This window comes from Arachis ipaensis, chromosome B06 (genome assembly GCF_000816755.2).
Source record: "Arachis ipaensis cultivar K30076 chromosome B06, Araip1.1, whole genome shotgun sequence".
Lineage (NCBI taxonomy): Eukaryota > Viridiplantae > Streptophyta > Magnoliopsida > Fabales > Fabaceae > Arachis > Arachis ipaensis.
The window spans coordinates 28,616,024-28,625,273 of NC_029790.2; the positions used below are offsets into that span (position 1 = coordinate 28,616,024).

The 9,250-nt window shown below is 38.0% G+C and overlaps 1 long non-coding RNA gene across 1 annotated transcript in view; it reads left to right on the forward strand.

Moving 5' to 3' along the window:
• LOC110263270 overlaps positions 1,160 to 9,250 on the forward strand; it is a 21,105-nt gene continuing 13,014 nt past the window's right edge. The window contains exon 1 of the long non-coding RNA XR_002348614.1: positions 1,160 to 1,194. This is a non-coding gene — a long non-coding RNA (uncharacterized LOC110263270). The remainder of the gene's footprint in view (positions 1,195 to 9,250) is intronic.

Below are 9,250 nucleotides of genomic sequence, written 5' to 3' on the forward strand. Positions count from 1 at the left end.
CTTGCTTTCATCTTGCTTCTTTTATAATTTCTCATGTCTATGTCTTGATCTCTTTAGTTGTAATGTTAATTTCTCATTTTGTCTTCCTTTGTGATTATGAACTCATGTTGGATTTGGTTTACAATTAATACAATTTGATGTTGATGTTTCTTTCATGTTGATCTTGCTTGCTATTGTTGAGTTCTTGCTTATGATAGTTATGGTTCTCCTTAATTTTAGCATTTTGTAATGTTTACTTTTATTGCACATTAGGTGTTTGATATAATGCTTCCTATAGTTTTTGAGTAGTTCTCTTGACCCTTGGCCTAGGCTAAGGGGATTGAGTGATCTTGAGTCCTTGGGCTTTGTTGAATTGTTAATTATAGAACCCTTGGGGATCAATTTGATAATCATTGACTCTAGCCTACTACTAAGTCAATTAGTAGCTAGGTTGGGACTTATGGATTGATGTTGATCAAGCCATTTGACATACTCTAAGCCTAGAAGTAGACATTACGTACTTAAGGCTTTAGTGGGTAGACCTAATGAGCTCGGTTCCACATAATTATCAATGTTTGAATTGTGACAAGGATATTGATCTCAATTACCTAAGTCTTAGCCAAGAGTCCCTTATCTTGCTTCTTTTAATTGCTTGTTTGATTTACTTTTCTTGCCATTTATTTTATTGCCCTCTTGTTAATCAAACTCCCCCTTGCTTTCTCATAGCCAATAACTAACCACTTCATTGCTATCCTTGTGAGACGACCCAGAGTCTAAATACTTCGGTTAATTCTTATTTGGGGTTTATTCTTTGTGACAACCAAAATTTTTTATGTGAGAATTGTTTGTTGGTTTGGAGCTATGCTTACAACGAAGTTCTTATTTCAACTAGAGAAATTCTAAACCATCGAGCAATTATCATCTATCAACTGGTAGGCCTCTAAAATTGACTGGATTTCGGTTTGTGGCACACTGATGAACGAGATTTGTTGTGATGGTATAGAATTTCTCAAAATTAATTCTCGTTGCAAGTATAGTTCTACACCAACACACAATTCTCACATCAAGAATTTTGGTTGTCACAAAGAACAAATCCCAAATAAGAATTAACCGAAGTATTTAGACTCCGGGTCGTCTCATGAGGAATTGCAATGAAGTGTATGCTTATTGGCTATGAAGGAACAAAGGGGGTATGATTGATAAAGGGGCAAGAAAGTAAATGGACAAGAATTTAAATGACAAGAAGATTAAATCAAGCAAGTAACTAAAGAAAGCAAGTAATAAAGGGAGACATTCATGGCAAAGATTGAGAATATAGGCTTTATATCCTAGTCATACAATGATTAATTCACCCTATTTAGTAAACTCCAACAAATAGAAGAAGGTATCATGTTATCTTCACATAGGGAAAACGTCAAACAAGACTAATCAATCATATCACAATGATAAACAAGAATTTATCTTATTACGTCATCCCCGATGATGGAGGAAGGTATCATGTTATTCTCATACTTGGTGAAAGTCTAATAAGACTAGCAAATCTCAATCCAAAAGTCCCAATCACCTACTAATTGAATTAGCAAGAGATTAGAGTCAATGGAAATCATACTAGCTAACAACTCTAGATTACCAACATAAGTTGGGTTTTCATGACTCAAGATTGCCTAATTACTCTTTCCAAGCCAAGAATGCTCAAAATCTACTCTAACATCCAACCAAGCATTTTGTCAAACACTTCGAAGGCATAAAAGGAAAGCATAATAAATGACAAGAAATAGTAAAATCTACCAACTACAAATTGCAAGGAGACAAGATCAACAACTCGAATTCGTAATAAAAGACATCAAACATCAATTATATTAATAGAAAATCTAAATCCAACAAGTGTTCATCAATCCTAAACAAAGAGGCATGAAAAGGAAAATTAAGAAGAGGGAACAAGAAGATCACATCACTAGAGCATGAAAATTTAGAAGAAACAAGATGAAAGCAAGGAATTAAACATGGATATATGATGCAATTAATCCTAGGAACCCTAATTCTAGAGAGAAGATGGAGCTTCTCTCCCTAGAAACTAAGCTACATGATGCAAAGACTTCAAACAATTGCTCCCCCTTGCTTGGACTTCAATTCTGCATGAAATACACTCAGAAATAAGTTGGATTTGGGCCTGGATAGCTCAGAAATCGCCCCCAGCGTTTTGCCTATAAGTGGGTCACGTGTGAGTATCGGCGCATACGCGCCATGTGCGCGTGCGCGTCGATTGGCTGTTTCTTCATCCACGCGTACGCGTCATGTACGCGTGCGCGTCTCTATACGAAGCCACTTCTGCGTGTGCGCGCCTTGTACGTGTGCACGCCCATCGATGCATTCCCAAATCTTGTTTCCTCATGCATTCTCCACTTTGTATGCTTTTCTCCTTATTTCTTCCATCCAATACTTGCCTTATGAACCTGAAATCACTGAACAAACACATCAAGGCATCGAATGGAATTAAAGTGAATTAAAATCACCAATTTAAGGGCCTAAAAAGCATGTTTTACACTTAAGCACAATTCAAGGGAGAATTACAAAATCATGCTATTTCATTGAATAAATGTGGAAAAAGGTGATAAAATCCCCTAAAATAAGCACAAGATAAACCACGAAATTGGGGTTTATCAAATCTCCCCACACTTAAACTAAGCATGTCCTCATGCTAAAATCAAGAAAGATGCAAGGGGTATGAACATTTATTCAATGCAAACTGACTAAATGCAATCTATCTATATGCAACCTATTTATATGAATGCAATGGCTCAGTCAAAATAAATCAATCTCCAAGAATACACATGCAAGCACAAGGGCTAAGGCAATAGCAATCAAAGAAAACCACAATTGGATTGAATCGTTGAAATATTTTACAAACTTGCAAGAAAAGATGATCATGGGTGGAAACATGTAATTGAGTGATCGAACCCTCGCTGGATGTGTATCCGCTCTAGGCACTCAAGTGTATGGGGTTGATTCACTCGATTCTCCCTAATCATGCTTTCCAATATTTGTTTTTCATCTAACAATCAACAATTACTTTATGCATGCATACAAATATCATGAGGCCTTTCCCATAGGTTGTAATGGGACTAGGGTTAAGGTAGGGTGCATATGGTCAAGTGAGCTTGAAATTTGAATCTTTGATTAACTTAAGCTTCTCACCTAACTATGACAACCTATACAATTCTAAACAAACCTAACTACCCATTCTTCACTTTTCCACACACTCATACGTTCTCTTTTTTTTTATCACTACCCATATGCATTGATTTTTATTGAACTTTGAACTTTGGGACATTTTTGTCCCCTTTTTATTGCTTTTCTTTTTCTTTCTTTTCTATATATTTTCTTTTTCTTCTTTTATATATATATATATATATATTTTCTTTTTGTTTTTCTCATTTTTTTTTCAAACTAAAATATATACAAGAACATCAATGCATATGGTTTACACATGATTAATACATGAGTATGTACCCAATTCCCAAGATTTTTCAACAAAAACGTAAACACACTTTTATCTCTACCCAATGTTCCTAACTTTTCCAAAATCAAATGATGAACACTCTCACTAGCCTAAGCTAATCAAAGATCCAAACTAAGGACATTTATTGTTTTTCACTTAGGCTTGTAATGTGCTACAATTAAGAACAAATGGGTTAAGCATAGGCTCAAAATTGGCTAACAATAGAAGATAAAAGGTAGGCTATTTGGGTAAGTGAGCTATTTGAACAATGGCCTCAATCATACAAATGCATGTATACACAAAATAATGGACATAAAGAATCAAACAAATCAAGGATTACAATCATAGGAAGAGAATAATGCACACAAGAAGGAAAGTAAGTGGTTATGTATGATGTAACCACACAATTAAGGCTCAAAATTTACATGCTTGTGTTTTTAGCTCAAAACATGATCCACAAAGTATATAATTCAAGCAAGTTCTAAAAAAAAATTTTTCAATCAATTGGGGTGCCCGGGGTGCCCTATAGATAAAATCCTTGGAAAATATCATGATTTTGACTAAGATTAATATATACATATGCAAAATGAGAAAACGCAACTAAAAATCCTAAAATGAAATACAAAAGTGTTGGGATTAGAAACTTGTTTCCCAAAAATGCCGAGTGGTCGAACGACCTCCCCACACTTAAAAGTTTGCACCGTCCTCGGTGCACTAAATGAGCAAGGGGGTACGGCGACTCTCCGAGTTGCCACCTTCATCTGGTAGGTCAACCGATTGCTGCGTGTTCTTCCTCTCGCTTCTATTTTTGCTTATGGTGCATCGATCATGATAAAAAAAATAAACACCGTAAGATGAAAACATACAAAAGCTAGGAAGCGTGAATTGTTGGAATGAGGTGAATCACTAGAATTGAGTGAGTGAATTGGTGTGACATTGATGAAAGATAGGTGTGTGGGTTCTAAAATTGCGCGCGGTTTAGAATACACACACACACTAGTACAAAAAGTTATGTCACAATTACACAAAAGAAAACATGCACTTCACTCATTCTAGTGTGCTTGAGATACTTTAAAATACTCATAGGCTAAAACAACCCAACAAGTAGTGAAGAAGCATAAAAGCATTCAAGCAAAAATCAAGCAATTATGAAATTGGATAATGCATGGACATTGATTGATGTGTAAGTAAATTTGATGAACAAAATGGTATAGAGAGCTCACACATCAAATAATGACACATATTGAAGTTGTTGCAACACCTAAGTGACATAGAGTTGAAACACATGGATGCTATGGAACTTAGGAAAAAGGATATAGAAGTCAAAAATCAATCACATAGCAAGCATGGTCCACAAAGCTTGAAAAGCTCAAAAATATGTCATTAGGTAAGCTTTCGATCCAATTTCTCAATTCCACAATCTCAATGCATGAAATAGGTGATGATCAATTAGAATAAGCATCCTAAAAAAATGCATTGATAATGTACAATTGCCTAACAATAGATGATGAATGCATGGTGGCCAAAACATGCAATTCAAAGAGTTAAGATGCATGAAGGCAATGTACCATGTACTTGGTAAACATAAAAAATTCCAAACCCAATAACCAAATACACCCTCAACAAAGAAATCCAACAATGACAATTAACTATAATGATGTTAAGATAACATCCTATTAGTACTAAGCAGCAGTAAATAGTAGACAAGATTAGTAATCCAACACTTATAATGAAAAACAAAAATTAAACTAACTAACTAAAAGAAATGGTGTTACATGGTGTTTGGTAGTGTTGGATGATGTTTGAAAGGTGGAAAGAAAAAAAGAGAAAAGAGAAGAAGGAAAGGAATGGAAAGAAGAGAAGAAAAGAAGGTGGGTGAAACAGAGCAATCCACGCGTGCGCATCATGTGCACGTAAGCGTGGATTGATGAAATGGAAGCGACGCGTACGCGTGCATGGCAAAGCAGAGAGTCGATGCGTACGCGCAAGGTACGCGTGCGCGTGCCCTGGGGCACAAAGTTGGCACACTTCAGGCACAACTCTCGGGTGAATGTATGGGAAGTGGAAAAATTCAATCCACGTATACGCATACATGACGCGTGCGCGTGGATGGTCGAAATGGCTTGACTCACGTGTACGCATGAAGCACGCGTGTGCTGGATGGTGCTCTGTTTTTCAAAATTTTTCTATGTTTTTACACCAAAGCAAGCATTCCAAACCTCCAAACAGCTACCAAAACATCATAAAACCTTATTTAACCTACTAGATTCCCAAATAAACTCAACTAAGCAATCAAAACAAGGAATTAAACCTATTTTACCAATATATACAAAAGAGAAAAAGGAAAGAGTTTACCATGGTGGGTTGTCTCCCACCTAGCACTTTTGTTTATTGTCCTTAAGTTGGACTTATGGGGATCTCCTCATCAAGGTGGCTTGTGCTTGAATCCATCCTTGAACATCCACCAATGCTTGGACTTCCATTGTGCTTCATCATTCAAATTTAATAACTCCAAGCTTTGATGGAGTTCTTCACAAACCATAGGCTCCCAAAGTTGATCTTCCAAATGCGATCCAGGATCCCACACTTTGTTTTCACACCCGTCTTTGAGTTGATCATGGTGATTTCCTCTGGGTGGCAAGAGAGATGAATTCTGAAGAAGGCACCAAACTACCCTCCTAGACCCATCCAATTGAGCACTACACCAATTCATGCTCCTCAATTTTGAGCTTTTCACCATAATGAGCCTAGACTTACAACGCCAACCACTAAACATCCTCCTCTTACGCTTAATTCCACAAAGCACCCTAAGTTGGTCATCCGTCTCAAGCAAACCATATTCAAGTGGGATAATAAAGCTAAGAGTTAGAAGTTTTACCCACTCAAATGAAGGAATAGATGACAACCTAGGTGGAGGAATTCCCAATGATCTTGACAAGGCGTGCTCCACTCCCGTCCATCCTCTTCTAGAGGCTTCCACCACTTGGCAAGGTTTTTCAAGTTCTACCTCTTGCCAAGCTTCCTCAAGTTCACATTCTTCTTCACCAAGTTCTTCTACCTCTTCCACATCACTCTCATCATAGATAGGAGGCTTAGTGAAGTATACCTCATCATCAATTCCAAGCATATTGGGGAAGGACTCATTAAGCTCAAAAGGATCATATGTTGATTCGGAATCATCATAAATAGGAGGGCTTGTTGCTTGGAACACTTCTTCCAATTCTCCAATCACATTGTTCCTTGAAGGTTGTGCACTCTCCTCCTCAACATCAACTTCGAACTCCATGGAAGAAGGCTCTTCAATTTGTGATTCCTCTATGTACTCAACATATCCTAAAGCTCCAACCACGACTTCCTTTTGTTCAATAATCTCTACATCCTCCTCTTGTTGCATTTCTTGCTTTAACTCCTCTTCCTCACCTTGGAGCTTCAAAGTCACTCCCTTACTAAGCTCTTTGGTTGCTTCTCCATATTCAACAATAGGAGTTCTTTGATCGCATAGGCTTAGGCGGGATGAGACTATGTTACCAATGGCTTCTACCATGATAGCCATCTTAGCTCTCAACTCCTTAAACTTCTTTTCATCCTCCTCGTGTTGCCTTAAGATATAAGATTCAAGATCTCTTAAGTCTAGCGTGAGGGCTTCATCGGGAGGTGGTGGTGGAAGAGAGGGTTCATTGTTTGAGGGAAGGTTGTTGTAATTAGAAGGTGGTTCATGTTGGTGAAATTCTTGAGGTGGTGTGTATGAACTTTGTGGTTCTTGGGAGTATTGGTGTGGGAATGGTGGTGGCTCTAAGCATGGTTGATATGGTGGTTGGTATGTGATGAGCGGATAATTTATACGCTTTTTGGCATTGTTTTTAGTATATTTTTAGTATATTTTAATTAGTTTTTATTATATTTTTATTAGTTTTTATTTAAAAATTATATTTCTGGACTTTACTATGAGTTTGTGTGTTTTTCTGTGATTTTAGGTATTTTCTGGCTGAAATTGAGGGACCTGAGCAAAAATCTGATTCAGAGGCTGAAAAAGGACTGCAGATGCTGTTGGATTCTGACCTCCCTGCACTCAAAGTGGATTTTCTGGAGCTATAGATGTCTAATTGGCGCGCTCTCAATTGCTTTGGAAAGTAGACATTCTGGGCTTTCCAGAAATATATAATAGTTCATACTTTGCTCAAGATTTGATGGCCCAAACAGGCGTTCCAAGTCAGCTCAAGAATTCTGGCGTTTAACTCCAAAACTGGCACAAAAGTTGGAGTTAAACGCCCAAACTGGCACAAAAGCTGGCGTTTAACTCCAAGAAAATTCTCTACATATGGAAGCTTCAATGCTCAGCCCAAGCACACACCAAGTGGGCCCAGAAGAAGATTTCTGCATTAATTACTGATTTCTGTAACCCTAGGCTACTAGTTTTCTATAAAAAGGACCTTTTGCTATTGTATTTATACACATCTTGGGACGTTTAGTCCATAGACCTTTGAGGCTGGCCATTCGGCCATGCTTACACTATTTGTTCTTATGTATTTTCAATGGTGGAGTTTCTACACACCATAGATTAAGGTGTGGAGCTCTGCTGTTCTTCATGAATTAATACAAAGTACTATTGTTTTTCTATTCAACTCAAGTCTATTTCTTCTCCAAGATATTCATTCGTTCTTCAACTTGATGAATGTGATGATCCGTGACACTCATCATCATTCTCACCTATGAACGCGTGACTGACAACCACTTCCGTTCTACATGCAAACAAGCTTGAATGCATATCTCTTGGGTTTCTAATCTAAGATTGGAACCTTCGTGGTATAGGCTAGAATTAATGGCAGTCATTCCTGAGATCCGGAATGTCTAAACCTTGTCTGTGGTATTCTGAGTAGGATCTGGGAAGGAATGACTGTGACGAGCTTCAAACTCGCGATTGTGGGGCGTGTGACAGACGCAAAAGGATCAATGGATCCTATTCCGACATGATCGAGAACCGACAGCTGATTAGCCGATGTTGTGACAGAGCATCAAGACCATTTTCACTGAGAGGATGGGATGTAGCCATTGACAACGGTGATGCCCAACATAAATCTTGCCATGGAAAGGAGTATAAATGATTGGAAGAAGGCAATAGGAAAGCAGAGGTTCAAGGGGAACAAAGCATCTTCATACGCTTATCTGAAATCCACCAATGAATTACATAAGTATCTCTATCTTAATTTTATGTTTATTTTCATCACCTTAAACTCCATAACCATTTGAATCTGCCTGACTGAGATTTACAAGATGACCATAGCTTGCTTCAAGCCGACAATCTCCGTGGGATCGACCCTTACTCACGTAAGGTTTATTACTTGGACGACCCAGTGCACTTGCTGGTTAGTTGTGCGGAATTGTGACAAAGTGTGATTCATGTTTGAGAGCTCCAAGTCTTTGGCGCCATTGTTGATGATCACAACTTCGTGCACCAAGTTTTTGGCGCCGTTGCCGGGGATTGTTCGAGTTTGGACAACTGACGGTTCATCTTAATAAGTATCTCTATCTTAATTTTATGTTTATTTTCATCACCTTAAACTCCATAACCATTTGAATCTGCCTGACTGAGATTTACAAGATGACCATAGCTTGCTTCAAGCCGACAATCTCCGTGGGATCGACCCTTACTCACGTAAGGTTTATTACTTGGACGACCCAGTGCACTTGCTGGTTAGTTGTGCGGAATTGTGACAAAGTGTGATTCATGTTTGAGAGCTCCAAGTCTTTGGCGCCATTGTTGATGATCACAAC